Source organism: Limulus polyphemus, unplaced genomic scaffold, assembly GCF_000517525.1.
Source record: "Limulus polyphemus unplaced genomic scaffold, Limulus_polyphemus-2.1.2 Scaffold1280, whole genome shotgun sequence".
NCBI classification, from domain to species: Eukaryota; Metazoa; Arthropoda; class Merostomata; order Xiphosura; family Limulidae; genus Limulus; species Limulus polyphemus.
Window position 1 is genome coordinate 226518 of NW_013666890.1, and position 9730 is coordinate 236247.

The following is a 9730-nucleotide window of genomic DNA, read 5'->3' on the forward strand; positions in this document are numbered from 1 at the left end:
GACGCAACACAAGATTATGGAGTTAGGTTGGTAAGTTCTCCCCCACCCACCATATTCTCCAGATATGGCACCATCAGATTACCATATTTTTCGTTTGCTGCAACACCATCTTAATAGGAAAACGTATGCAAATATGTTAAAAGGTGTTAAAAAGGACATTGATATGTTTTTTGCTTCAAAGCCAGGTGATTTCTTTAATCAGGGCATTAATAACCTGATTGTAAGATGGAAGAGCATCATTAATAAGAATGGGGACTATTTCATTTAATAAATGTTTTGTTTTGATGTACAAGTTGTTCGGGATTTTTCATTTAAGAAAAGCGACATTAATTTCTTTAAGACCTATACAACAAATGTAAAATGTGTAAATGACAAGGCTGTTTGCATAACATTTAGCAGAAATTCATCAAGTGTTTTTAATAACAATTAATAATATATATATATACTTCCAATACTTTTGGGGGAATGCTCAAAAACAAAACTATTACGAGTTAAAACTGATTTTAAAAAATTTTAGGAACTAACAGTGAATACTTAGTTGTTGATATTTTTAAATTTAAGGACTTATTGTTAGTACGTCAGTAATGTTAACACTCTATCAAATTATTACAAACAGTAATTTTTTTCTTTCAATTACTACAAAATAGTAAGAAGCTGACAAAAATGCGCCAGATGGCGCTGTCTGAGCCACGTGTCTCACTCTGAGTATATTTCCGTGTTCGCCTTTTGTGGATATGCTTTTACCAGCCAGTAGCGTAAGTATACCTCCGGAACTGAAGGAGGAGGGGGGATTATATTATCCTCATCTTAAAACCCTATTTATTTTGTAAAAAAAAAAAAATTGTCTTATATGATAACAAATATATAAATAAAAATTTATAAACACACTTCAAAAATATTAATTCCTCAGCGTAAGTTGGTAACATGCAATAATATTCATTTTAAGAAAGATTTCCAACTTTTGTACATATAACTTACCACCTCTATCGTTTTAAAATTAAAAGCGTACGAGGCTCAGTATTGCTTAGGTTTCACAACTTTCCAGACATACAAGTGGAAGTTCCAAGAACGCCGTAGGTAATAATATGCAAAATAACTACACCTCTTTCACTCGTTTACGTGGTTCATTTGTACCGTCTTAACAATAAGCTTGACCTGTTACTTTCATCAAAACGTCATATCGTCAATGAACAATGACCACGTGCCAAAATGTGTCACCCTCGGTGCAGGCCGAAACTAACTTCCATGGGCATCCGCAGAAATATTTCCGGGGGGGGGGGGGGCAAAGTAGTGTGAGATTGTGAACGAATAAAGGGGCAAGTGCCACCCCCTACGGACCCCCATGCTAACTTCCTCTACTGAACTCTACCTTGAACTATAAAACATTTCTTAAATAATTATAATGACAAAAATGCTTCGTATACTTAGGTAGAATGACAATCAATAAACAGAGTTTGTTATGTTTACTGCGCAGAAAGCGCGTGAGTGGGCTCGGTCTGGCTAATCTGAAACTAAGGCGTTCGAACATGAGCAAAGCAGCGTTCACTTTGAACGCGCACATGTGCTACCACATCGAAGCTAAGCAAATAAAACAAAGATTGAGGAGAACGCAGAGCTGATAAAACGTTTCTAAAACTAATTCTTAAACTAATCTCCGTCGCTTTTGATCACGGCTTTCATAAGAGAGAAAGCAAAGTTACTTGCAACTTAGTTCTCATACAGTACATCCAAGTTTAAATAATACAACAATGTTAGCGCAAATAATCGATATTTTCATATTATATGCTGCATGAAAAATAACAATACTTAATCTACACGCTACCTGAAAAACAACAACAATATTTTACCCTGGTGCTACATGAAAAACTATTTCATCTCAGGGCTTGAGTTGTGTAAAGTATGTGTAGCATGTGGAGCTCAGTTTCAGAGCCCCTATGAGGCCGACAATTTTTTATTTCGACTATTTGGTGACTTCATAACGTATTTTAACACAGAAAAGTAACTCAGATGTGGTAGAATGACATGTCACAAAGTAGGCCTACAATAAAGCAGGCCTGCTAAGACGATATGAACTGGTAAAATTGTGATAACTTATATTTAAATTTACGTATGTTCTTGGTCATTCTACAACAGGAACGTTTTCATAAAAAATTCTAACAACAGGAGCGTTTTCACAACAACTTCTTACAACAGTAACGGTGTTCCAGTTCACTCCCCCTCAACTCAAGCCCTGTTTCATCTACGCGCTACATGAAAAAAATTATATTTGATTTATACTCTACACGAAAAATAAATAACTAAATATTTGACCTGCACGCTATATCAAAAATAAATAATACAAAAGTATCACACAGCCGTCATTTTTGATTTAGCATTATCAAAAACGGAATGTAAGCAAGACAAGAGTAATTAGAATCAATTTTACAGTACTTAAGAATATCGCCATGGCACAAATGTATAAAGAATCACAAAACAAAAGCATGATAATACTGTGCACCTGTTTCTTTCATGTTGTAGTCGATCAGAGACATTTTGTACTGAAGTTACATAGTGTGTGTATATGTGTATATGATAGTTTATGTTTTGTTTGTTTGTTTTGAACTTCACGCAAAGCTACACGAGGGCTATCTGCGCTAGCCGTTCCTAATTTAGCAGTGTAAGACTAGAGGGAAGGCAGCTATTCATCACCACCCACCGCCAACTCTTGGGCTACTCTTTTACCAAGAAATAGTGGGATTGACCATCACTTTATAACACCCCAACGCTGAAAGGGCGAGTATGTTTGGTAGGACGGAGATTAGAACCAGCAACCCTCAGAAATTTTGAAGTAAACGTTGGGCTGCACCAAGCGTCAACCATTAGCTCCCTTACTGTTAGTCATTGTCATCAATGTTCTGAGTGTAAGGAACCCCTGTGGGAACCGTTATTCGCTGATGATCTTGTCCTCAAAGCTGAAAGTGAGCAGGAGTTAAAACGCAAGTTAAAGTGTGGCAGAAGATGCTTGAAAATGACTAACAGAAATACAGTAGTCATTGTGAGTGGAAGATGTAGGAAGAAGAAGGTTAAGATCACAGATATAATAGGAAAGGTAGGAGACTTTAGGTACTTAGGAAGTGTAATCCGAAGTGGAGGAGGAAGTGAGAAAGCTGCAAGAGATAGAATCCACGCGGGTTGGAAGAAATGGAAGGAAGTAGACACAGTCATTTGTGAACTGAAAGCCAAAGTGTATAAGACCTGGATTACACCGGTGCTCCTCTACGGAGCTGAGACCTGGACCCTAAAGAAGAAAGAAGGCTTGTTGATCAGAACAGACATGAGCTGCTCTTGGGCTACTCTTTTACCAACGAATAGTGGGATTGACCGTCACGTTATAACGCCCCCACGGCTGAAAGGGCGAGCATGTTTGGTGTGACTGGGATTCGAACCCGCGTCTCTCAGATTGCGAGTCGAGTGACCTCACTACCTGGCCATGCCGGGCCATTTATGTTTTGACTCTAAACTACTTATACAACATTCAGGCATTCGGGGGGGGGCAAAGGGTGAATGAATGTAATGTCCGCAAAACCCCTTTACACTACATCTTCATTTTATCATAAAAAACATAGTTTTGGCTCTCTTTTTTTGCATATAGACGCTTGATACATTAAGAATAATTGAAATAATAGTTTGAGTAATCATTAATATATATTTGTTATTTTGTATATTTAATAAATATTTGTTATTTTATAAACGTTTTTATGTTTATACTGTGAACTAAAAACGGTTGCTGCCATGATTTCGACTTGTTTATGAGCTCGTTGCTGTCCTAATTTAGGATCTTTTTAATAAGTTCTTTAAAAAGATCAAAAAGAGAGAGAAAGGGGCCCAGCGAGGATGTTTGCCCAGACAACATTACACTTTGAAAGAGCACATACAAACTGCGCGAACACAATTCTATGCTATTCTAACATTACATACAAAAAGAAAAAAAACTTACTTAATGGATCTCAATCTAAAAGCTTAGTTAGATATTGGCATTTCAACACGATACATCGAAAATTATAATAATTAATATTGGGAAAATGTTAACCAGACACGAATGAATATCCAGAAGTTTCCACCCAATCTGTTTAAGGCAATAATTCTTAATCTTTTTCCTTTAACGATCCCTTCATTAACAATTACGTGACCTATTCCCCATACCCTGGTCTACTTTAAGAAGCTGATCGTAAAGCAGTTACGAAATAAATAAGCATGTAAGTTAAAGAAATGTTCAAATAAAACATTCAATTAATTGAATATAATGTCGTTTTCTATTTTCAATTATAATATGGAAACTATCTTTACTGTTGCAAACACCTATGGAATTCCAGATTCCCAGGGGTCCATGCACCACAAGTTGAGAAACACGGGTCTAAATGCAGAATATTGCCCTAAACTTACCCGCCATCTCCTTTACTTATTACTAGAGACACACTTTTAGTTTTGACTTTACCCCCTAGTGGCACAGCGCATGTGTGCGGACTTGCAATACTAGAAGCCGGGTTTCGATATATGTCGTGGGCAGAGCACAGATAGCCCATTGTGTAGCTTTGTGCTTAATTACAAACAAACAGTTTTGACTTAATATTCTTGAGAGAACCCGTCGTGCCTTTGCATAGATCCAGTATTTAATGTCTGCCGGATCTGAGGTCTTGAACCTATTTTCGATTATTTTTATCTAAAGGGAAGAAACATTATAATTATTTTTAAGATTGCATCGGTTGCATTGCAAATTGATATTTGATTGAAGTAATCAACTACATTACTTCCCTCCAGCCCCATTACAAATAGTAGACTCAACAACTTTTAAACTATTATCCTCCCGAGCTAAAAAATCCACAATAGGGATTCAATCCCTTTAATTTCTTCTATAATTTTTACAATTGGTTAAATCAAATTAGTTTCTTTGTAAGAATAAACGATTTTCAACGTTTTTATTAGTACGTGTTCATTGCTAGTTTATGCTGTCTTGGTAAATCCAGTTAAACACTGAATATAATCTTTGTTCTTTGAACCAACATTTTGGCCATACCTTTAGTGAAGATCGTTGCATTAGTCCAATGTCAACGGAGAAAGGAAAAAAAAAAGATCTAGTTTAGGGACACCTATTAATGTGTTGATTTAACAATATTTTGAATACTTTTGGCCACGGTTCTGTAAATTGATAACAAGTTGTTGGAGGTAAAGATTTTAATGTTATAAGAGAATAATGCTTTCTGGATGTCTGAAAATCTATGTCCTGGTATGACTCAAACTGTTTAATGATTTCATTATACAAACTTGTGGACACAAAGGATTCATTTGAATTCGTGGTGATGGGTGTTATTGACGAAAATAAATCACGTGATTTCATCATATGTTCTAATAAAATATGAAATTTTCTTGACAAGATGAGTTAAGTATGAAGCATACGAAACAGTATTCACATGTTGGCTACTGGTTTACAATTCCCATGATTTTTGAAGTCAGGTTTTCTGTGTCTCTCTCTTTCTCCTATGAAAATCCTGTAAAAATCACGTTTCTTTCTTCTTTTTTTGTCAAGTATTTATAAATTTCTGATATTTCACACGTTAAAAAAATTAGTACCTAAACAGAATACTTCACTGAAGTTTTTTCATTATTGAACTAGGCTTGGTGTTTTGTAAAAAACGAAATCATTACTAATAATTGTTAAAAAATAATTCTGTATTACATTATATTCTCCTGTAGCCCTGAAAATTAATTAAAAGTGGTCATTGATCGTTGTTCATTGCATAGACAGAACAGATTTCCCTACTTCAGTAAAGGTGGGACTTTCTTCCCATTCTTCAAAACACTGTACATAAAGTCATGGACACTTGGAAAAATATATGAAGAAAATCCTGAAAATGTCATGAAAATCTGTGTAGACACTAATTCATATTCGACACAAACTCCTTTGTAATAGTGACGTCACGAAATTCTGTCTTTGCCTAGTAGACACCTTAATTCATGTCCGACAGTCTTCGTGGAATGGTCTTTTTCCAGTAAACACCTTAATTCATATCTGACAAAGACAATGTGGAATGGTAAACTCATGAAATTCTGTCTTTGCCCACTCTCTAACTCAGCTGAAAAAATACTCCCTTCCAACCTTACTGAAACGTAGAATTATACCTAAATCATTACATAATTTATCAATGACGTGAGAAATAAAAATCCCAAGTTTCACACACATTGACGGAATGCTGAACACCTGGTTATAAAAACAGTGCTTAACAATATACGAGTAATGTACACTTCCAAACAGGCTTAATGGACTGTGAGAAAAGCTGGGTAAGCAATCTATACTCGGTAAAATAGAAGACAATAATAATAACTAAACATACAAAGATGTAGAACTAAACGTTCAGGTCCATGTTAAAGTCGATCTACTTATTTTTTTAATGGAATATGCCCATAATGAGTAAATTTAACTTATAGTTACTTATTGCCACCGCTGGGTAATTTATTTCCAAGTGAGGTATTAAGTATCCGTAACGTTATTATATATCATCAACGTCACATTCTAAAACACTTAAATTACGTAATTGTCAAACTTAAAGTAAATTACGTTAGGTAATCAAAGTTTTAATAATGTCGATATGACTTATGTTTAAATACAATAATTATTTTAAAAGTTTTCAAAATTATCCTAAGACTTCAAAAAATCAACTGCGAAATTACCATAAGAAACTATTTAACCTGGGATATTTCAAAATCTAAATTTCACTAAGTGAAAAAGAGAAAGAGCAATTTAATTCAGAAAAATAAACTTTAATTTTCGTATTCTGTACCACAATCTTATACCACGTTTCAAAACTGGCGTGAAAATCTGTAAAACTGATTTCCATTGGATATTCGATTTTATTAAATTCCTAAACCTAAATAATGAAGTGTTGTGAACTTTCATGGTTTAGAACATCTAAAAACAGGTACAAAAAACACGGCGAAAACAAAACAAGTAAGACCAAGTTATAAGGGTCTCAATGGGTTAGCTGGTTAGGTTTTCTTCAAAAGCCTAAGTATTAAATAGAAGTTATTATTAAAAAGTACAATTTGATTAGAATGAAAATATAAGGAACTTATTTCAAGATTACCTAAATGTACGTTGTTGCGTACAAACATCCGCCAGCTCAGTCTCAATCCAATCCAAACAGAGATAAGGGAAAATATCCGGCATACAGTTCATCTACCAAACTATCTCCAAGACTATGTGAATTTTGTATTCGTATTTGTATATAACTTGTCTGTGATGGGTTTGTTCTTCATATTTTACACGTTATCTGTCATTTTCATCTGCTGAATTAAGACACACTACACGCTCTTAGACGGCGCGATAACGTAACGCCCTCTCAAAAATGAAAAATTTCCATGCAGTCTAAATTTATGAATAAAATTAAAACCAGACTCTACTGGTCACGTGTACGAAAGCAATTTGCAATAAAACTGTACAAGTTAAAAAGAAATAAACTGTTTCACGAAACGTTTATGTACAAAACCAGATGATCCTGAACGTATAAGACAGCTATATAATATTTAAATAAAGCCAAACATTATTTCCACTACTACAAGTTAAAACAAATAAATCTGAAGAAATTTCAACGTCTCTTTTAGATTGTTACAAAGGAATGAACTAACCTCCGAGAAAAGCCGAAGGTAAAGGAAGTATAGCAGGAGTGAGCGAGAGGTTACACGACGTTTTCATTACGAACTCAGCGCAACACCGGTAGGTGGCAAGAGGAAATGGTAAACACACACGACTCAAGCCTGGGGCTCAAAGGTCGAGCTTGCACGATTGAATATGTAAACATCAATTTGCCTAAAATAAAGTGGAGCATCATAACAACTATTTTATAACATTTACAATTAATATACTTGTAGTGAACAAAATAAAGTAAAAAATTACTTATCTTACCTTCCAAAACTTGAACTGCGATACGGTCTTATTGCAACGCGACAGCGATAAGGTATGCACGCCCTTTGGATATATTACAGGAAACCGATTTAGTGGCTCCATCTAGGAAATAATTTTAGTACACTCATTTTATTTACTCTTTTGCGATAGGAATTATATAATGGTTAAAACAACGTTAGTGACAGTAAATTTACCACATGACATGTTCTTAAATTTCAAACGTTGTCATCCCTCACTAATCAAGCTAGTGAAATCAGACATTTCTTAGGCCATAAGAAAGATTCTTGAACATAAATAAGTTTAATTAAAATGTGTACAAGCAAAGAATAAAAAAATAAAACAAATAAAACGGAAAAGCAAATTAATTCTTAAATTACCGAGTTGTTGTTATACCTTTCTATACCGGTAGGTTCGTATATTGCATAAAATTTAGTTTATCTACTACAACAACACTCAGTACAGGAAAAAAAAACAATCGGGCGAAATCACACGTTTTTTTAAAATGTAAAATACGTAGGAAGCCCTAGCGGTAATTAAATGGGTTTAATTCGAATATTGTTGATATTTTACTTTACATTTGCGTGTGTAACTCATATTATATCAAGGTCTGTAACCAAACAAAGTTACAAACTCACGAAAAATATGATGGATAAATAGCTTAGTAAAAATGTTTAAATAAGAAAATAATAGGGTGAACTCTAAGAACAATTTTAGGGTTAAATAACCAGGAAAAGGGATTCTAAAAGGCGCTATATTTCACAGGCCCTCAAATAACCCAGTTTGTATTTTTTTATTTCCTCTTTCATAATAGCTTGATTTAAGTGAATTCTCCAATTGATTTGTTTTTTTTTTCTAGTAACGTATTTGCTCAGTCATCCCAGCCACTTTCCTGTGTGTGCTCCCCGAAACCTTCCTGTGTTTATACATATTTGGGTTTCGATGAGTAATACAAATACATGACGCAATAGGTGTGGTTAAATGTTATGGGATTAAACAGTATATAACTTCTCCTTTTTACGGATTTTCAAATTTATTCACCTTAGAGTATCGTGATGCTTTTGGAATCGTTTTTGTTTTGTTGTTGTTTTTGTATCAGTTGAAGCGCCTAATTTATGCTTTTGTGTTTTAAAAAGTTTTTTGTTCAGATGAAAATTTATTATTTTTTCTCTGATTTTAATGTTTGATCAGTTTTAACACATACACCGAGTGGTCACAAGTAAATAGACATCTAATTTTTCGTCACTTAACTGATTTATGCTAACTAATTTGTGTTCACAGAGCACTATATTAATGAAAATGGTCCGCACACTAATTATCTTGTGCTACAACATGCCTAGAATTCAAGGTTCTCTCGAATTGTCAGATTTTGTTAGAGGAAGGATAGTTGGTCAAGCAAATGGTGGAATAAGTCAGCGGCAAATTTCACAGAATTTGGGAATCCCGCTTTCGACAGTCAACTAGAATCATCGTGCAGTTCAGGAAACACGGCAAGGAAACAACTGAGGAGCGTCCGGGTCGTCCTGGTCCATCAGAGAGGACAAAAAGGGCTGTCAAGAGGAGCATCGAAATCTATCCCAGATTAACGACTGCAGAAGTGGCCAAAGTTGGTGAGATGAGCCCGAAATCTGTTCAACGGATTCTCTGCAGATTGGGTTATCATTGGAGAGCAGCTAGATGGAAGCCCTTATTAAGACCTGCCAACATAGTCAGACGAAAGAAGTGGGCAAGTGATATGATGACCAAGCCTCTGGAACTTTTGGAAGACCGTATTGTTCTCAGACGAATCAAGATTCG

The 9730-nt window shown here is 34.9% G+C and overlaps 1 long non-coding RNA gene across 1 annotated transcript in view; it reads right to left on the reverse strand.

Annotated features, from left to right (window-relative positions):
• The window catches only part of LOC111086637, an 18704-nt gene extending 10691 nt beyond the window's left edge, over window positions 1-8013 (reverse strand). The window contains exons 1-2 of the long non-coding RNA XR_002611372.1: window positions 7937-8013; window positions 7660-7840 (exon numbers count right to left, since the gene is read on the reverse strand). This is a non-coding gene — a long non-coding RNA (uncharacterized LOC111086637). The remainder of the gene's footprint in view (window positions 1-7659; window positions 7841-7936) is intronic.
• Window positions 8014-9730: the final 1717 nt, after the last annotated feature.